Source organism: Trachypithecus francoisi, unplaced genomic scaffold (genome assembly GCF_009764315.1).
Source record: "Trachypithecus francoisi isolate TF-2019V2 unplaced genomic scaffold, Tfra_2.0 Lachesis_group11, whole genome shotgun sequence".
In the NCBI taxonomy this organism is placed as follows: domain Eukaryota; kingdom Metazoa; phylum Chordata; class Mammalia; order Primates; family Cercopithecidae; genus Trachypithecus; species Trachypithecus francoisi.
The window spans coordinates 30423664-30444810 of record NW_022681456.1 but is presented as its reverse complement, the minus strand read 5'-3'; the positions used below and the strand labels follow the sequence as shown (position 1 = coordinate 30444810).

Genomic DNA, 21147 nt, shown 5'->3' with positions numbered 1-21147 from the left:
GCTGTTGGAAATACTCCAGTGCTGGGTCTCTAGAACTGCTGCCAAAGGTAGGGACAGGTACAGAATTCTGGCCAGTGCTGACTCTCTTCCTTGCCCTTGTTCCCCATATATTATTCTTTGGGAGAGGCATGTACAACTGAGCAGATGTTCACTCTCCTAGCTAGGTTCACTCCTATACTTACTGGGGCTCATCACAATGCTAGATGTTGTTTTGCTTTGTTTGGACCATCTGCATTTATTTCTACCTACTTAATGCTTGCCCCTGAATCCCAGGAGCTGGAAGCCAAGGAACTACATTTCCCAGGTTCCTCTGCCTCCATTGTCTAAATGTGATTTAGTCTGAATATGACTTTCAGTCTGCCAGTGAGATGTAGTAGCATAAGATGTGGAAGGGGAAAGACAGACCAAAGCCATCGTTTTCCTCTGGAAGGAGTTGCATGTGATATCATGCAGGCATGCTTTTATAATGATCTCCTGAAATTTACCTGCCTCAGGCCTATGGAGATAACAAGTTTCTGAGCCAGGCAGAGCTTCATAGATGTTATGACTCTTGGAACCCCAGCTTAAAAGCTAATGCTAATCCTCCTAACTTGCCCTTTCAGTCTTTTCAGTGGTTTTATAAAGACTTATTACTCAATGTTAAATCCCTTTTTGCTTGACAGACCTAGTGTGATTCTCTTTTATTGGCTGAACTACCTGATGAAACCAGCTTGCCACTAACCATTGTGTAACACTGGGCAAGTGACTTTCCATGCTAGGCCTCCACACCCGCTTGTTGAGGACCCACAGAATTTCTCTGGTAGCAGAAAGATATCCAGGTACTGCTTACAGGCATGGGTTTGATAGGGGCTACTTAGTTTCCAGTAGAAGGAATACTGGTTGCATTTTTACTCCCTTATGAAAGTGAATCCCAACTCACCTGTAATCTCAAGAGAAGCTCATATATCTGCCATATGTAAGTGGAAACTCATTTGACCCTTCCATGGTCAAATGAATTTCTATACTTCCCTCTCATCTTCCAAACCTGAACAAGAGACACATTTATTTGTGTCAAATTATTGCCCCATCCAAACCCTTCCTTAGAAGGTCAGATCCTTCTGACAAGGGGTGGAAATTTGTGGTCAGCCATTTCACCCTATAAAAATTATAGTAGCCAATGCTGTCAGTGCCCTACCCACACTCCTTCAGCTTCAACACTTTAATGTGCCCCAGGTATTTCCAACCATAGGTATCTGCATCACTTTACTGGAATGTTTCCTCCAAAGCCCAGAAAAGCCTAGTCTGCCTCTGTGCAAGGAAGCCTGGCTATGCCAGAGAATTAACACTCCTCAAACAAGGACTGGCAAGGTGGTGTATAAAGACTCCCGCTCTCTTGCCCCTGGGTGGGATAGCTCAGAATATAGGTGGCATATTTTTCTCACCATTTTTCAGAGTTTTCACATAAGATTTTTCAACTCAGGTTGCCCATAGTGGTAGCTGGTTTAAGTTTGTGAGCCTTGATTGGCTGTCTTTCCTTCCCAGCCTCTGTTTCCAAATAAACCCCCTGCATTTGGATGCTTGCTCAGAGTCTGCTTCTGAGGAAAGTCAACCTAAGGCAGTTAATTTATCAAATGCTCTTCTTTATGACCGCCACTTACACTCAGGGGACTGAGATATCGGGGATTTTTATAGATGAAGAGGAAAAGGACATTCTGGAGTTAGAATGAAGGAGCAGTCTGTGTCAGGGGCTACAGATTGCTGCATGGAGGTCCCAAGGAATTGAGGAAAAGCCAGTAAGAGCAGGAAGAAGGATGAAAAGCATGGGATGCTTCTTCATGGCCATTACATATAAAACTCTGAGCATAGAGCCTGACATGTAACAAGGGTCCAAATGTGTTTGTAGCTCTTGTTGGGTGTTTTCATTTCCTTCAGCACTTAGCCCTGGGGATCAGATCATTCATTCATCCTTTCATTCATTGATTTGGTAACATATTTACTCACTCAACAATGAAAATCATTTCTTTAATACATATGTTGTATTAGTAACTGTGCTAAGTCCTGGGATGGAAAGATGAATAGGGCACAACTCTTGCCTTTAAGATGCTTCTAGTCAAAAGGCCCAGAATGGAAAGTGCTCCTCCCACTCAGTACCAAAAATCCTTACCAAGTCAGATTCACTTGCTGGGGTCTTTGTAAAGAGGTCTTTGCTTGACTCCGGAAGGGGTCGGCTAGAGTCCACTACACACTGTATTTTGCTTATTTAAAGCAAACAAGTAATAATGTAATGGCAGGAAGTCTCATAAAATGGTTATTTCTGTTCCCGGACTACTCTGGGGTTCCATCTAATTTATAAACATTGTTTTATGAAAAATTGAGATCATTCTTGGAAGTGCCCAGAGAGAATGACCTTTGCTTGTTTTGGTGCAATGTTTGTGTGTGAGTGTGTACACGGCTATTGTTGCTAAGGAGGCGATGGCCAGCCATGGGTAATGGCTGTCTTTCCATTCTGCACATTTTCTTAGTCAGGGAGGGTGTAACTGACACCCCCTCCCACACCCAGCTCTCCCCAGAAAGACAGAAATGGAGTCAGACCACGGAGTCAGCAGTCTAACTGAGTGCCTGGGAAAGGCTGGTTTTACCACTGCTACAATTAGGACAAGTTCCACCATGCCTTCAGGTGCTTTCAGACCCAGAAATTTTGCGGCACATGCCTCAAGTGGTTTCTTATCTAACTCTTTATGAGAGTCAGACATTAACACCAAGCTCTGTCTCTAGGGATCTGCATCCAAGCTTAAGATGGTAGGAAAATGTGCTTTACATGGGTGGGAGAGGGTGGGCTAGCGGGGAGCAGAGAATCAGATTCTAGTGAATCTTAGGAGTGCCTAGTCCCAGGAATAATTTGGCAAAGGATTAAAAAGCAAAAAGTTAGAGTCACTTTCCAACTCTGCCACTTAACTTGCTGTGTTGCCCTGGACACATCACTTAACCTCTCTGTGCCCCAGGTTTTTCAAATAGTAAAAACACCTGTATCATATTTTATAAAATAACTCAACAAATATTTATTATGTGTATACAATACATTGTAGGCAGCCTCTGATAGGCATTTGGTTAGGCTACTTCCTTTGTGTGAAATGTTCTTTCCTCAAATATCTGCCCAGATCCACCCCCCTTCATTTAAGTTTCTGCCCAAATGTCACCTCTGTCTAGAAGTCTTCCCTGCTCAGCCACTTCTTAAAGAGCAGCCTTTTTATTCTTTTTTCTCTATCCCATTCTCTGCTATCCTGTTATTCTTAGCACTTATCGTTACCTAAAATTATGTCATGTATATCTTTTTATTTAACTAGTTTGTTCTTATTTTCTGTTTTCCGTAGCTAGGATGTGCGTACTATGGGGGCAAAGATGGCTTTTCACCACTGCATTCAAAACGCACATAATGATGTCAAGCACATAATAGGTACTCAATACATGTTAGTCAAATTGACTGATATGTATACGCTCTCCCAGAGTGTGTACCTGAACTAGTTTAGCAATTGGAAATCCCAGATTAAACGTAAATTTTCATAAAAATGCCCCTATCAGAATTTGCCAGACTTGGTTAGGCTTGTGATTGAAACAATTAGCGTTTTCCCTTCATAGCCACAGAGGTCACTTTTTTCTGTATCTTCATCTCCATCTTCCCCCAGCTCTCCCTCATGGTTTTCCTTAGCCCTGGACTGTTTTGGGAGTGAATCTTTTGACTCTGGGATCATTTTTCTCTTCGTATGGACCTGAGGCACTGCAAGGGGGAGGAATCCTGCTGCAGCCCCTCAGAAAGCATTTGGAGGAGGTTGTCATGGGCTACACAGCTCCCCTGGGGCTTTGCTGGAGCCCTCATATCCATGAGGTAATGAATGTGACCCTCTCACACAGCCAGAGCACACACGAGCTAATTTGGAGAGCAAATTCTGAAAAGGTTGATGTAATTGGCCCCAGGGGCCCCTGGGTGGGGTCAGAAGGAGAAGACAGCCTTTTCACTGGGCTGGCATGGCCTAGCTCTGCACAAACAAGAATTGGCTAATGGGAAGACAGTCACACACACCCATGAATTATCAATGTAGATGATAACCCCACTGACTCTCTAAGGCCACAGATGCTCCTGTAGGGGCTGTGATGAATGAGAGGTTAAAATAAGAAAGCAGAAATGCATGGAGGTGAAGTGGCTTACCCAAGGTCACACAGCACGTGAGTGACACGGCTGGGATTAAAACCTAGTTTGCCTCTTCCTGAGCTACACTATAAGCAAATTTAAGACAAGGACTGAGTCTAACTTGCTCATCCTAGATTCCTCAGCACCTAGGACAGTGCCTGGCACTGACAGATGTAGAACATCCATACACCCACCATTTTGACCTAACATATAGGAAAAGAAGCCAGAGAAGCAGAGAGAACAAACTCTTGGGTGGCTGCTATGGTTATCCCTGAGCTTTTACCAAGCGAGCTTTTCCATGTCTGTCGTCAGTACTTCCTTCACAGTTGTCTCCTGGCATTTTGTCTCCACAGTTCTTCTAAGAGAGCTTTGGAATGTTTGATCCGATGGCATTGGTGAGGAAGAATCCAAGTATCATTGTTTCTCCATTTTAGTGTCATTTAAAAAAAAAAGAAACCACTTTTGGACCTGTTATATCCACATTGGGTCAACAGGTCAATGGAATCCAGTTAATCAACTCACTGAAAACAAATTGCCTAGCTGAAGTGACTACAGCCATCTAGCTAAGTATGTCACCAGAAAGAGGTAAAATGATAATTAGCATTGTGTGGGGCAGAATGCAGATCCCTGGATTTGAAGCCCAGAGGTTCTAATTCAGTGGACGTGAGGTACGGCCTATGAATCTGGATTTTAGCAAGCATCCTGATGAACCAGATGCAGGTGATTCAGGGCCTTTGCACGACATTGGGTGCAAAAGCCCTAATGTAGGAGGTAAGAGATAAAAATGCTAGTCGGGACACACGTCTGTGCAGCTATGGGAACTTATCACTTGACCTTCTTGGACATGACTTAACTAGTCAATGAACACGTCATGTGGGGCTTGCAAGCTGGCAGCTTGGTGACTTCATATGGCTTCCAGAAGGGTGTGTTATTGCCATTTTCCTCAGCACTTTAAGCAGTCTTTTTATTGTAGGGCCGTAAAATCTATCAAGCATGTTAATGTCAACCATGTTTCACATTCCAAATTAAATATAATTTAAATTAGCTACAAAATAGCGAAATTGCAGTTAGTTGGTTAACATGTTACATTTTGTAGTTATCTAATTAAATGTTACTTCTGATTCTGTAATTTTCTTTTTATGTTTTGGAACCAAAACAGTTTTTTTCTAAGGTTCAAACATTTCTAGAAGGTCTTAAAAAACTTAGGTCCTAGATAATATGTCTTTAGTTTTTCTAATAGTTGGAATTGCTCTACTTCTATTTGTCTAAGAGAGTATTTTAACAGGCAATAAAACTAGTTAGGAGTTAGCTTGATGGGAATATAAGCAGCTTAACCTCTAGGATCTTATATACCATCCATTTCATTTCATCCAATTCTTTTTTTTTTTTTTTTGAGACAGTGTCTCACCATTCCATCCAATTCTTATTACCTGTCGGCCCGTGGACTTGTTACCCATTATCCATCATGGGATCTACACTTAGAAAGTACATGGCACAAGTGTACATATGTAACAAACCTGCACGTTATGCACATGTACCCTAGAACTTAAAGTATAATAAAAAATAAAAAAATAAGCAAACAAACAAAAAAAAGAAAGTAGAGAAAAGAAAACACAAAGAAAGACATTGTGTAAATATATTGATCATGACCAATTAGAAGACTAATTATCAAAAAGAATGTTGAAGCTATTTTATTAAACTATAGGCATAAATTGAGACTTCCTCTATAAAAAAAAAAAAAAAGGAGTCAAATGTGAATGAATTTTCTCCAAACCCTCTTTAAAAGACAGGATCCTGAGCAAAAGGTTTGCTACCCTACAGGTCTCCACATTCCATTGTGTAGGACTCTGGCCACCCATGGTCATTTACACTTAAATTTAGATGAATTAAAATAAAATAAAATAAAAACTCAGTTATTTAGGCATACTAGAGACATTTCAAGTGCTCAGTGATCACATGTAACTAGAAGCTATTGAATTAGACAGTGCAGGTATGGAATATTACCATCATCATAGAAAGTTCTGTGGAGAGTACTGCTGTAGGGGATGTCTCTTGCTCTTATCAAATAATCTGTTGATTCACATTTTGTTGAAACAGGTTTAGTCGTCTGTGTTTCAATTTCTATGTCTAATGTCAATATGGAAGAATGTTTGGTGCCATGGGTAATCAATGGAATGATGAAATATTCTTTAGTAAAGTGAACTTTGCGGTACATTAATATGTCTTTTCCTTGTTGGAAGCACAAGATGAGTTTTTAAAAATTCAAAACTGATTTCTAAAATGTCACCCAAGGCCAGGTGCAGCAGGTCACACTTGTAATCCCAGCACTATGGGAGGCTAAGGTGGGAGGATCACTTCAGCCCAGGAGTTTGAGACCAGCCTGGACAACACAGGGAGACCCTCATCTCTACAAATAATAACAAAAAATTAGCCAGGCATGGTGGCGGGCACCTGTGGTCCCAGCTGCTTGAGAGGCTGAGTCTAGGAAGTTGAGATTGCAGTGAGCTGTGATTGTGCCATCACACTCCAGCTTGAGTGACAGAGTGAGACTCTGTCTCAAAAAAATAAAAATAAAAGACAGCCAAGCTAACGTTAACGCAAAGCTACAATACAGATGGTTATAAACAAAACATTCCATATAATGAATAACCTTTTGATTTGATAATTTATATGAGGAGTATTTGATACTTTTGTTTCAGTTATCAGACAGAACTAAGAAAAAGATACTCTGTTAATGAAACTAGGTCATCTGTTTATTTAATCATTCAATTGAAATACAAGGTAAAGAACAAGTGATATTTTTAGAACAATCTACAAAAAGAATTTCATGCTGTACCTCAAATTAGAGTCAAATATATTTCATGTCTAACCTTTAGTCTTATTCTTCAACTTTGTTTTCACCTTCTTTAACTCAGTCTTAATTCTCCCTTTTCCTTTTTTTCCAACACTTGCAAGTTTTTAATCCTTTAGAAAATGATTTCCAAAGAATAGTACACATAACACTTTAGATGGAATAAAGATATTAACTTTAAAATGTATATATTAGAACAATATAATTGTTCCTTCAAAATCATGAATTCTCAGATATTAAGGTTTAAAGAATAAATTTAAGCAAAGATATAAGACAATTTTAAAAATGCTAGATAAGGCCGGGCACGGTGGCTCAAGCCTGTAATCCCAGCACTTTGGGAGGCCGAGACGGGTGGATCACGAGGTCAGGAGTTCGAGACCATCCTGGCTGACACAGTGAAACCCCGTCTCTACTAAAAAATACAAAAAGCTAGCCAGGCGAGGTGGCGGGCGCCTGTAGTCCCAGCTACTTGGGAGGCTGAGGCAGGAGAATGGCGTAAACCCGGGAGGCGGAGCTTGTAGTGAGCTGAGATCTGGCCACTGCACTCCAGCTCGGGCGACAGAGCAAGACTCTGTCTCAAAAAAAAAAAAAAAAAAGAAAGCTAGATAAATAATAGTAGTGGTATCTTGATAGAAAAAAAATCATGAAGTTGGTATGTAAAAAACCGAAGCTTAGAAAATATTGTTTAAGGTAACCATCAGTATTACTTGGCATCAACCCCCTGGCATATTATCCCTTAATTGTTTTAGATTTATTCTAAAAAGGCCTTGAGTTGGCCATAGGTGTCATGCTTGTTCTAGCTGCAATACTCCAGCATTATTTAGAATCTCAGTCTTATTTTCGAACTTCCATGAACAAGTGAGCATTTTTTCCATCTCCCCAACATATTCCACACCATATTTAGCTTCCCTGCTAGACCTGTGGCTTTCTATTCTTACCTGTCTGCCATATACCCTTTTTTCTTCCTGAGAAGTCCCAGTTCTGACTGGTATTGTACATACTTCAAATACACTGAAGAGCCTTGGTTTAGTGGCATTCACTTTGAGAACTTAGATTAACATGATAAGAGTCTTCCCATCAAATCAAAATTCAGTCATTACCTGTTCAATTATATGATGGGCCTGTGGACTTACATTTTTAGTTATATTTTAAAGAGGGGCAGCATAAAGCCATAGCTTTATTGAAGCATTTATCAGAGTACCCCATTACATACTTGTCCTCTATGTCAATTAGAAGAGATAAATGGGTTCCAAAGCCAAATAAATTTGGGAAACACTGAATGTCAAATTCACCCTCTTGGACTCTCCCATTCCACAGCATTATGGTGTCATGATTAAACATGTAAGTTCTGTAACCAGATGGCCCAAACCGCAAACTCAGCCACCACTTACAAGCTCTGTGCCTCTGTTTCCTCATTGTAAAATGGGGAACACAATTAGTGCCTATCTCATAGGGTTATTGCCAAGTTTAAATAGACCACTGTGGGTAATGTACTTTGCACAGAGCCAGTCACAGAGCAAGTATGCCATCGTGCTTTGTACAACAAAAGTATATTAGGCCGAACGCAGTGTCTCACACCTGTAATCTCAGCACTTTGGGAGGCTAACGCAGGTGGATCACCTGAAGTCAGGAGTTCGAGACCAGATTGGCCAGCATGGTGAAACCCCATCTCTACTAAAAATAAAAAAATTAGCTGGGCATGGTGGTGGGCACCTGTAGTCCCATCTATTCGGGAGGCTGAGGCAGGAGAATCACTTGAACCTGGGAGGTGGAGGTTGCAGTGAGCCGAGATCACGCCACTGCACTCCAGCCTGGCAATAGAGTGAGACTCTGTCTAAAAAAGAAAAAAGAAAAGAAAAAAGTATATTAAACATTGTGAGAAGTCCTGCAGGGTTAAAAACCTGTTGAACTTGGTTCAACCCAAATTTATTTGATTTTGGAAGCATCTTTCGAGTATAAGTCTTTAGAATATTCATGGATCCACAATTTTGAAGACTTGTGTTTGAAAGTCAGGAGCTCTGAAAGTCAATTGCTTCCTTCAAGGTACTTTTCTGTGTGAGGGTCTGCTGCCCCCAGGTGGACAGAAAGACCTTGGCTGGAAACCCAGAGTCTGCCCTGCCAAGCTCCCCACAGGGGTAGTTAAGAGAAAGTAGAATAAATAAATAATTTTTTTTCTGTTACTATGTGTTTTAAAATAATTTGAGGAAGAGTTATTTATTAAAATACTAAGTATAAAAATGGATATTACTAGACAGAGGGAGTTCCAAGAGCTAAAACTCAAAGTTGCTCCTCATGAAAAGACAATCTTTATATTTTTGTAGCCCCTGCTTGGAGAACTGCTGAGACAGGCACGCAATAGGTATCAACAAATATTTGTGGAATAAGTGACTGGCTCATTGACTTATTACAAAGAAGGGCAGAAAATCTGAGTGAATGTTATGTCTCTAATTATGTTCTTTGGGGAGCTCAAAGAACTGCTGCCAATATGTATAAAACATTCCAGGTAAATGACTGGGAACCTTTTCTCCGGGAAGATTCAGTACTCATTAAGGAAGAAAGGTAAGCTAACAATGTTTTAACAAATGTGTCAGCTAGAACTAAAATTCAAAGCCTCTCAACAGATAACCAGTAAATTTGGCTAACCAGAATAACCAACCCTATCATTAAGCATAACTGAGTTTTTCTCTGAAACAGCAATGTGAGAAAGTGGAAGGTGAGACCAGTGGTTTTCAACAGGAACATACCAAAGAAGTTTCTACTTTCCAAGTTTCTAAAATCATTACTTTTTGTTCTTGTCTTCTCTCCTTTTTCTCTTTATTTGTATTACTGTTAAATATGAGCCATTTTGTGGACTGTAGTTGGGAAGAGAGACATAAAAGCAGTAATCTAACTACTCATACTAGAGAACAGGAGGTGATGGAGAGAAAACCTGGGTATTGTTCTGTTGGAGGCCTCAGATTCTGAGCAGCGGTAAGCGCCTTTGATTAGGTGAAGCAGAAGTAACCATGTATCAGAAAGGCACTGGGGAGCTCTGATCCCGATATGTAGAAGGAATAAAAGGAGAAAAGCTCAAGCCTCCTCAGCAACAGAAATTCACGAGCTAAATTCACGAGCTTTCTGTCATGGATCATTAACATTATTCATTTCTAATGACAGTTTCTGTATCTCTGTGTTTACAGTCAGAGAGAGGGGAGCTGATTGGCCAAACTGTTGTCAGATGTGCCTGAATATTTCCCGTTTGCTTCTCCAAGTGCATTAGTTTTCCTTCCCCACCCTTGTCTGCTCTGCTCTGAGTCCCAGGCGGGTCAGCCTGAATGGACTGAGTCATGGACCCTTTGCCCTCTGACTTCCAGTTGGGTTCAGCCAATGGAGAGTGCTGCAGGAGATCAGAGGGAAAGAGGGGAGTGATTGGCATATTTATTCCCCTAGCTGCCTCCCTGCTGGGCCATGTGGCCTGGCTACCTCCCTCCACTCAATGTAACAGCTACTGTTAAAGGTCTTTCTTTCCGTTTAAGCTTAGGGGTGGGGCTTTGCCTATTCCTTTTATATATATATTTTTTACGACTTGCCCATTGCTTATATCCAGTCCCCATAATGAATTCCTCCCAATTTACTCAATTTGAGTATTCCTTCTATTCCTGTTGGGTCCTGATAGATTATAGAGAACTACCACACAATTACTCAGCATCTCTGGGCTACACTTTCCTCAGCTGAAAAAATAGGTCAATACTTCATAGAGTTATAGTAAGGCTAAGTGGGTTAATATATGTAAAGCTTGGCACATTAAAAAAAAACCAACAAACCTAGGCTATTATTATCGGCATTTTGTCATTGCGATGGGTTCATTAAATATATTTTTATAAATGTGATTAAAAATGTTATGTTTGTAAGAGACTTCACATAAGCACTTTTCAAACTCAGTAAAGATTCACATGTGACCAAGTGTCTCCATTTGGGCCAGGAGAAAGTGAGATTATAATAGTTCTGGTAGCCTTCCCAGGAGTAGGTAGGTAGTGGGTTTCTGAACTAATTGTATGGATTGACTTATGTTAACTTCTTAAGAGATGGGCTGTGAGCAGCCTTCCGTCCACTGATCACTCCCAACCACTGAATCCATCAGTAAAAAGAGCCCATCTTCAGAGGAGCACCAAAGGCGGACCACTGCCCTCTCTTCATGGAGCTGCACTACCTGCTGGCCCATCCTGCATGATGAAAAATATTCCCTTTAAAAATGTCCCCTTCCAGGGAAGGCTCTGGATCCCAGAATACTACATAATGGGTTTGCCTACTCTTCACAGCCCAAAGCCAGTTCCACAATGTCTGCCCTTAACTTCTGTTCTCTAGACCTGTGGTACCTAGAAAGGAAGAAATTTGCTGAGAAGGCTCCATCTTTAGGACACGTCCCATTTGTTCAGCAAGAGATTTTGTTTTGGGGTTTTGTTTGTTTGTTTTCCCCCTAAGATAAGAAATTACCACAGTTCTAAGGTTGGAGAATGTCATTGAAGGCAGGCAACATAGCTTTGTTTAAAAAGCATGAGGTCTGAAGCGAGAGACACCTGGGTTTAAATCCCAATTTGGTCATTTATGAGCTGGATGACCTTGGGAAAGTTACTCACCATCTCTGGGCTGAAGGATCATCATCAGTAAATCGGGGTGTACATCTTGTTTCTGTAGGATTCTTGTGAAGGTTGTGAGACGATGGAAACTGTCTGACAGGGTACCTGATGCAATCAATAAACGGTGGCAATTATTGGCAAAAATAGTCACTTTCATTCTTAAAGTCCTTACCTGCCATGCAGAAATACTCCAAAGCATCTCATAGACACATATATTCTGGATTGGGAGGGGCCAAAATATCCAGTTACTTCAACAACCTCTCCTCCCCAACTCCCTGCCAGACAGAACTCTACAAAGCCAGTGGGCAAGGTGTAGGGATCCTCCTGGGACTTCCAGTTGGCTTAAATCTAGACATGTAACTACATTTAGCGAGGACTCACTCTGTGATGGGCACTGCTCTAAGACTTCCATAAATATTTTCTAAGTTAATACTCAGCACAATCTGTGTTGTAATTCCTACCATTGCTCCCAATTTACAGATGATGAAACTAAGCCTCAAAAGAGTTAAGTGACTTTTCCAAAGTCACATAACCCATGAGTAGATGCAGAATTTGACCCTGGGCAGCCCTCCTTTTTAACCACTCTATTGTGCTGGCTCAATATCTGGCTAAAAGACACAGCAAAACAGTCATAGGCTCTACATGCTAACATGGCTACTTGGACTGAATTGACGTATCAGCACAGCAACTGATCTGATTGATTTGAGCATGCTGCATCTATTGGAAATACAGACGTCCTATAGACCGGAGCTTCTCAACCCTGGAAGCAGATGAGGATCACTTGGGGAGCTTTTCAAAAAGTACCAATGCCTGTACCTTACTGAAGGAGACTCTTATTTAATTGCTCTGGGTGGAATCTGGGCCCAGAAAATTTTCAAATCTCCCAAAAAGTTCTAATACGTAGCCAGTGTTGAGAATCACTGGTGTAGACTCTTCTTGTCCTTGATGGTGACACTTAGTCACAGAGCTTCTTGGAGTTCTTTAGAGGTTGGGTTTGTTTATCTTGACATTTAGTTCAGAACTAATTAGCTGATCCTCATACACTATGCAATAATACATTGTGTAAATTCTGACTTGGGACACCACTTTGCATAGAAATATGAGCCTTTCCAAAGAACATTTTTCTGTATTACTAAATGTAGTCAAGTTTCCTTTGGAAAATGGCAAAATCCAAATCTCTTTTTCCTACTAATCGTGTGTTGCAAAAAGATTGCCTTGAAATATTGCAAAGCAGCCAACACCATTCAGTAAATTACACCATGTAACTGGCTTAGACCTCATTAGGCTTGCCCTCTTTGGCCTTATCAAGGGAACAGCCACTTCCCTTTGCAATCCCTTCTGGGAATGGATTTCTTCACTTTTCCCTGAAAGGTCAAGACATCCATCTTTCCCTGAATCTCTCATCAAGAAGTGACAGTTCAGCTTTTTTTGTTATCTTTTTGTGCCTCTCCTTTGAGGAGGATTTTACTTAAAAATTAAAGATACCTTCAATTATAGATAATTTATATTTGAAACCAAAACAGAACAATCTTATTTTGAAAAAGAATACTTATAGTGAATTGTGTTAGACGTCTAACGAGCATTCCTCTTCCTCTTTCCTAACAGGATATGATTTTGTTTAGGTATCTGTCCCCTCCTCTGTACAGCTCATGTGTATTCAGTGTCCACTTATGCTCATAATTCCATTTGCTTATCCTTCTCCACTGTGACCTAAAATCTGAGTGCCTGATCTGGTGATGGGTGTGCATTGATGGCATTAATGGCTTCCTTGCACTGTGGCTTTCAGAGTGAGGGTGGGTATCTATTCTTCTGGTTTTCTTTTTTGCTAGGTAGTTGCAAGTTGACAGCATCCCTCTATGAATGCACAAAGAACCTCTTGGGCAACCCTCCCTATCTGATTCTCGGCACCTGTGTTCTAATAACAGCCCCCTAATCCTCAGGCTGAGGGCAGTATTGGTTCCTGTTGTTGCCAGCCCTGGACATTGCACCATCCCTTGCTGAGTTCCCTGAACTTTGACCACAGCTTTATAGTCACTTTATTAAATTCTCATTAAACTAGTTTCAATGTGTTGTCTGCTCCCTGCTGGGACACTGACTGAGATGCGTGACTCACATCTCCAGTTCCAGGGTCTGAATCTTGATTGTCCTAACCTAGTCACAGTATCCCATGGACCAGTGGTCAGTTCAGACACTGGGATTAAGGCAATCAGTGCGTGGAACTTCCTTAAGAAATATTTGTGATGCAGAGGTGCGCACCTGACTTATGTTGGCCAATTAGATGGAAGGGAAAAAGGAAGTACCTGGCTTCAGCTTCCGGTAGTAGCTGTCTTGTGAGTGAGAGGGAAGACGCTGTGAGCACAAAGACAACACCTCACAGGGCAGAGCCTGGAATTATAACACTGATATATATGTCACATATATGGGCTTACTGTCACATATATGGGCTTATTGTTATAGGAAATAATAAATCTGTCTGTCGCATATATGGGCTTATTGTTATAGGAAATAATAAATCTCCTCATAGGTTAAACCCATTTTAGTTTTGTTTTTGTTTTTGTAATTTGCTGCTGAAAGCATCATAGCTAATGTGATTTGTTAGCATTTCTTTTAGTTGTGTAGCAGCCATGGGGTTTAAAGCATTTCCCATGCATTGTTCATTTTCATTTTTTCAAAAGCCATGTTAATGATTATAATAATATTAATAGTTAGGGTAATAAGTAATAACTATATCTATGTACTAGGTACTTTTCAAAGATAATCATCACAACAACTCTATTCAATAGGTACTACTATCATTCCTATTAAGGTTATTAGATGACAGACAGAAAGCCCTGAGATATCAAAAACATATATCAGGTCACCCAGCTGGTAAGTAGAAAAGCTGAAATTTGAGCTCAGACAGTCCAATCCCAGAGTCTGTGTTCTTTATATGAATGTATCCTACCACTCAAAATTCAAATGAGGAAACTGAGGCTCAGACAGCCAATGAACTAGTTAAGAGAAGAATCGGGAAAACTAATGTTGAGCAAAATCTACTGCTATTTCCACTATGCCACATTTTCCTTCCAGTGAGCTTCCCATCAAGGCGTTTTTAATAATTTGTGGAGCAGTTAATGCAAATGAGAGCTCTCCACCCTTCCAAGTTGTTCTTGTGGAACTGGGGCAACATGTGAGGAGAGACTCCATCTAGAGGCCTCTAAGTATAGTGCAGTCTAAAGATTACACACGTGATATTCAAATCCTATACACACTCTAAAAGAGTTTTGCAAATGTGTATACCCCTCAGCTATTTTTAAGTTATCATCTAAAACTTTGTCCCTTGTCATAAAAATGTAATCCATGGTGTATTAAAATAGTCACATTTAAAATAAAACAGTTAATTATTCTATTTGTATCCCTTTGAAATCTGATTCCATTGCAACTTGATTCTCACAATAATCCAGCCAAAAGTTGTGGTATGCACTTTGCTAATAGTTAGAAATTTTATGTCTGTCCTCTTTTCTTGAAACCATATTTTCATTTCATATTGCTCACAAAATTTTGTTGCAATGCAATATATTTTATTCCTAAAAGCATTTTATTGATCTTCACACAAAAAAAAGAATATAAATTAAACCTCTTTAAAAATTTTTTTCCATGACTCTAAGATCCTGAAGGTTAAAATGTGTTTTGGATTGAGTGATATTTACAAATATTATTAATACACAATTTATAAATAATTGCTAATCACAAAAGTGTACTATAATTGGAAATGCATTTTTTAATTAGAAAGATAGAAAATTTTTTAGCCCTCTTAGTTTATATAAAATGTATTTATTACTAAAATGAAACAGGAACAATATTGATTATATTTGCTTGGGTTTTTCCCCATTTTTTTTTTTTTTTTTTTGAGACGGAGTCTCGCTCTGTCACCCAAGCTGGAGTGCAGTGGCCGGATCTCAGCTCACTGCAAGCTCCGCCTCCCGGGTTCACGCCATTCTCCTGCCTCAGCCTCCCGAGTAGCTGGGACTACAGGCTCCCGCCACCTCGCCCGGCTAGTTTTTTTTTTTTTTGTATTTTTTAGTAGAGACGGGGTTTCACCGTGTTAGCCAGGATGGTCTCGATCTCCTGACCTTGTGATCCGCCCGCCTCGGCCTCCCAAAGTGCTGGGATTACAGGCTTGAGCCACCGCGCCCGGCCTTCCCCATTTTTTATAGTTGCAGGTGCTGAGAAATTATATAGGAATGCCACTCAATTCTTTGAGCACCTTGAGGTTATTTGGCAAAAGTATATCATGATCTATGACCAAAGATGATTTTGATAAGCAATCTGATGTTTATTTTCTTCACAGTTTTTATCAGACAAAATAATCATATCCTCCATTTGTTTATTTTAGTCTCCCCTCCTGCCTGCCTATATCAGGACGCAGATATTATAAAAGCAGAAATCTTGCCTGTATACTTTGGAATAGTGTCTGTCACATCATAGGTGCTTAACAAATATTTGTTGAACAAATGCCTGAGGCAACTCACATTGAAAGGAAAGGCAAGTACGGTGATTCTGTTAGGACAGGGGATAAGGGAAGATTGGATGTGTAGGTGATTGTGGTCTTCATGACCTCACTGTTAAAGTTTCCTTCTTCACCGTGAGTAGTAGCCTCTCTGAAGCACTATTGTTCCAGCAGAACAGGGATTCTCCTCCCATCCCCACATGTGCAGCAACAGCAGCTAATTTTCCTGTGTCTCTGGTCTCAGGTACCTTAGCAGCCTCCCCTCTAACCTCTCTTCAGTAAGTTTTCTTACTAGATCCCCCCGTAGGCTGAATGGCCATCTGTGGTGTCCTTGGGTGATTTCGACATGAAACTTTGTTTATTCCCCAGCTCCGCGCAACTTAGGCAAACACTTCTAGAAAGTCCCAATAATACTTAACAATACCACACGTAACATTTCCATGACATTGGAAAGTCTACAAATTACATTTTTATATCTAATTTTTATAATTATCATGGGTGAACACCCTAAATTTAAAGGTGAGAAAACTGAGGCCCAGGAAGGTAAAAATCACATGCCCAATATTACATCATCCTCAGATGGCTGAGTATGAGTTTGAATGCCTCAACTAGAAATAGTGTAGATTTAAATTTAAGCCCAACTCTGTTCAGCAACTTACCAGGGAGACTACAAAAAAGTAACTTAATGTCTCCGAATTTTAGTTGACTCAGTAAAATGCAACCATTAAAATCATTTGATGTCAGAAGGGAATTAATACATTTATAGCCTTAACACTCCCCAGTACATTATTTTTCCTGCCATGAAGCAGTATTATTATTATCCCCATCTTAAAGATGAGAAAACTCAGGCATAACATAGCAGAACAGCATAGTCCTCAAGAGTCTGGGCTTTGGGCCAAGCATGGTGGTTCACACTTGTAATCCCAGCACTTTGGGAGGCCAAGGTGGGAGGATTGCTTGAGGTCAGGAGTTCAAGACCAGCCTGGTCAACATAGTGAAACCCTGTCTTTACTAAAAATACAAAAAAAAAAAAAAAAATTAGCTGGGTGTGCTGGCATGCATCTGTAATCCCAGCTACTCAGGAGGCTGACACAGGAGTATTACTTGAACCCAGGAGGCAGAGGCTGCAGTGAGCTGAGATCACACCATTGCACTGTGCCAGCCTGGGTGACAGAGAAAGATTCTGCTAAAAAATAAAATAAAATAAAAAAGGTGAGATTTGGAGTCAAGCTGCTTGAGCCAGGTCCTGGCTCTATCACTAACTAGTTAAGTAACTTTGGGCTAGTTACTTAATACCTGCTTGGCACAAGGTAAAAGTTAATATAATATATGTCAACCGGTGTTGGGCAACTTCTCCAAGGCCACAAACAAACCATAATAGTGCCAGGGTTCAAAGCTAATTAGCCAATTTGGTTTCAGAGATCATGGTGTGTACCATAACACTGTTATCTTTAGAGTCAGAAAGTCAGGAGAAAGGAAGATAAATACGAGACAGAAAGAAAAACCTGGAGGTTTGAGACTGACAAAAAGTACAGGCAAAAGAGAGAAGAGCAATTTGTGGTGCATCAGGGCATTTTACTGTATGGCAAGAAATGGAATTTCCCATAAGTTGTCCTTTCCAAAGATTCCAGTGAAGAACTATATTGCTCCGCAAGGTTTTGTTTGTTTGTTTGGTTGGTTGGTTGGTTTTGTTGTTGTTGTTGTTGTTGTTGTTGTTTTTGCCAGGATGACATTTCTTTAGAAAGAAGTACTGTTTCTAAAATAGGACACAATGCAGCCCAGCTTTATTTGGGTTAAAAGTTCTAAAACCATTTCAGTAGTTCACTCTGATGTGGGGTAGTTCACTCTGATACAGCCTCCAATATGGGGTCTTGGAAAGAATAATTTCAGTAGTTCACTCTGATACAGCCTCCAATGTGGGGTCTTGGAAAGAAAGGGCAGAAATTCCTAGGGCAAGCACCACTGTGTGTTTCCTAGGCAGTGATATGGTCTACATGTTGTGGATCCTCATTCTGTCCGAGGAACTGATCAACCAGCTGATCAAGATATCAACCCACTGAGGGTGACCAGACAGAAGCACGCTGCTCCCTTCTCTGTTTCTATCTACCCTCACGTCAGTGCCCATACTAATTAGAACTCCTTTTCTCTCCAGGAAACTTTATCCAAGAAGCCCCACTTCCCCTTCCAAAGTAGATTGGTTCCTGGAAATATTCTTGGCCTGGAAAAGAGAAATCATTTTCTATTTTCAGCTGGAGTTAGGTGTTATTTGTGGCCACTTGCTAGATCCCAATAAACAGATTCTGCCTGAAATTATAGTTGTGTTCCAAAAACTAGCTCTCCTCTTAGCCTGTAGTACCCACAGTAACAAACCCAATATCAACAATCATATCTATCATGCAGTAAGCAATCACTACATTTCCCTGTTGAAATGAATCCTGTGTTTTTAAGAAGGTCACCTCACCTGACCTCAGTTGGGGAATTTCTGTGCTGCAGAATGTCTGTGGTCTCTTTTCAGCTTTGAGATTTATAAATCCGGTATGTACCAGGAGGTCCCTTATGGTTCTTCAGCAAGATTCTATTGCTGTTTATTATTATTATCAATAGGAATAACAAGGGCTAACATTTCCTGGACACTAACTATATGTCATTGTATTAAGTACTTAACTATATATAGTATGAATAATCCTTACCAAAAAGAATGTGAAGTATGTATTATTTTCATTATCCCCAATTTGCAAACAGGGAGACCAAAGTTTAGGTAGGTTAAATAAATTCCCCAAGGTTACCCAGCTAGGAGTGGAGGAGGCAAGATGTAAACCCAGCCCAGACTATTCACTCCAGACTACTCACTCTGCTACATGGAATTACTCTCTCCAAGTTACATGTGAACAAGAGAGTTCAATTTTTCTTTGTCTATATATTTGGGGTTAGAGTTTTTATAGTACAACATATTAATTGGCCTAAATTTCTAGCCATATTCTTAGGAAAGATAGGGATCTGCCTGTCAGGTTCCTGCATGATAGTGGCAATGATGGCACTTATTTTCAGTGCAGATAAAAAGCCTGCCTGGAATCTTCTTTTTGGAAGGTTCAAGAGTATAACCAATACGTTGTAAGGTGGAATTATGATAAACAAGTGCATTTTACTTACAGGGTGAAAGTGGTCCACACCAGATTCATGATTGGTTACCAGGTGATGGCAGTTGTCAAGATCTTGTATTTTTCCATGGAAACAAGGAAACCATAAGAAGGAGAAACGAAGATACCCGAGGTAAGAGAGAGAAAAAAGAGACATTAGAATTAATCATTTATAGGGTAAGGGCGTATAGATGAGAATCTTGGGGGAAAAAAGCAATGCAGAAGCTTGGGTGAGCAACACACACTATCATTATCATCATCATCATCGTCACCATCATCATCATCACTGTCTTCGTCGTTGTCATCATTATCATCATATGCACATGTGTCCTAGTTTGGGTCTTTCAGAAGCAGACTCTGAGAAAAGGATCCTGGTGAAAATAGTATAGCTGGAAACTAAAAATTTAAAAATGGGAAATAGAGACAGATAAAGAAAGATAATAATTACATGGAGTGTTATCAAGCAGGCAGCTATTATTGTGGGCAACTGAGCTTACTGCCTCTGAGAGTCAGTGAGGGAGAAAGCCTCTACCAGTTCTTACTGGTCATTGGTAGAGGAATGATGGGAAGTTATTAATTCCTAGGAACTTTTGGCCTACCATAAAGGCAAAGTGCTTTAGAACCTGAATAAAACTTTTAAAAAGAGAAACTTAGGAGCTGGCAGTTGGCAGTCAGCCATTCTGCACTGAAGAGGAAAGGGCAGAAGGGTGGGGGGAGGGTCACTAAGAGCATCTGAAACAATTTTGCTTTTAGAGGGTAAGAGACAGATGGTAGTTAACATGTATTGAATGCTTAGAATTCGTTTAATTTTCACAGTCTGCATAGAAAGTGTGTATTATTGTTGGCATTTTGTAGTTAACAAGAAGTACAGAGAGGTAACATATTTGTTCATGTGGGAATAGCTGGTAAGTGGCACAGCTGGGAGTTGAACCCAGGGGTCCTGACTCAAACCTTCCACGTTATTCCATCTAACTATGCAGACTGTAGCCTCAGATTCCTTAACCTATAATCTCCAGCTCCATCCCTCTTGTTCATTATGGATATTTTTTACCCAAAAAAGACCAATCTGCTTCCAACAAGTTTCAACTCTCCTTGATTTGCATTTTTTCCACGTAGGATTAGTGATAATAACTACTACAGTTAGCACTCTCCTAAGCTCCTTACAGGCTTGTCTTACTTAACACTCCCATCAAACCTATAAGGTGGATACTGTTATATTCTCACCTTACCAATGAGGAAACCAAAGCACAAGGTGATGAATGACTTGCTTAAGGTCATGTATTGAGTGAATGGCAAAACCATATTCAGCCCTTGCTTAACCACGATGTTGTGCTCTCTCCTTAGCTAGAAAGATTTGAAATAGCAAAGTTGTGTGTAGACTGTGGCGCATGGTAATTCCAGGAATTGCCTTTAAAGTGGAACAAGTTTGTAATCATAGCCAATCCGGGGAAATGGCAGAACTTTATCTCCATCCTCAGTTTAGATTCAGAGCCTCTGCTTAGAGAAATACAATGATTTACCTTTTTCTTTTGGGTTACCATGCCCATATCTGAGCTCTTGTTTTAAAGCATCAATAAACGTGGTGACAATTGGCTTAGAAATGTTACATTTCATGTAATTTTCACCTGAGACAAAGCATCCTTGGTCTTGGCAGGTCTGAATTCTAGATGATGAATCTTTACTTCAAGGGATTGAAAGGGAGAGATGGATCAGTCATTGAAATCTTCACGACTTGCTTTTTATCCTCAAATTTCAGTCATTTTTTATTACATAAAATATTAAAATAATAATAAAAACAGCAACAGTAACAAGTTCAGATTACCTTTGATCATATTATCTTTTTTCTTTTTAAAACAGTATGTGGGGTAAAGAGCAAAAGCAGTGTTTGA

At 40.2% G+C, this 21147-nt stretch overlaps 1 long non-coding RNA gene across 2 annotated transcripts; it reads right to left on the bottom strand.

Annotated features, from left to right (window-relative positions):
* Positions 1-11643: 11643 nt before the first annotated feature.
* LOC117090976 lies at positions 11644-20938 on the bottom strand. Of its 2 annotated transcripts, none has more exons than XR_004440188.1 (3): positions 20884-20938; positions 19272-19333; positions 11644-11737 (listed from the first exon to the last, which is right to left on the bottom strand). It is a non-coding gene; the product is annotated as an uncharacterized LOC117090976 (long non-coding RNA). The 2 variants fall into 2 exon arrangements; XR_004440187.1 differs by lacking the exon at positions 11644-11737 and adding an exon at positions 17820-18339.
* Positions 20939-21147: the final 209 nt, after the last annotated feature.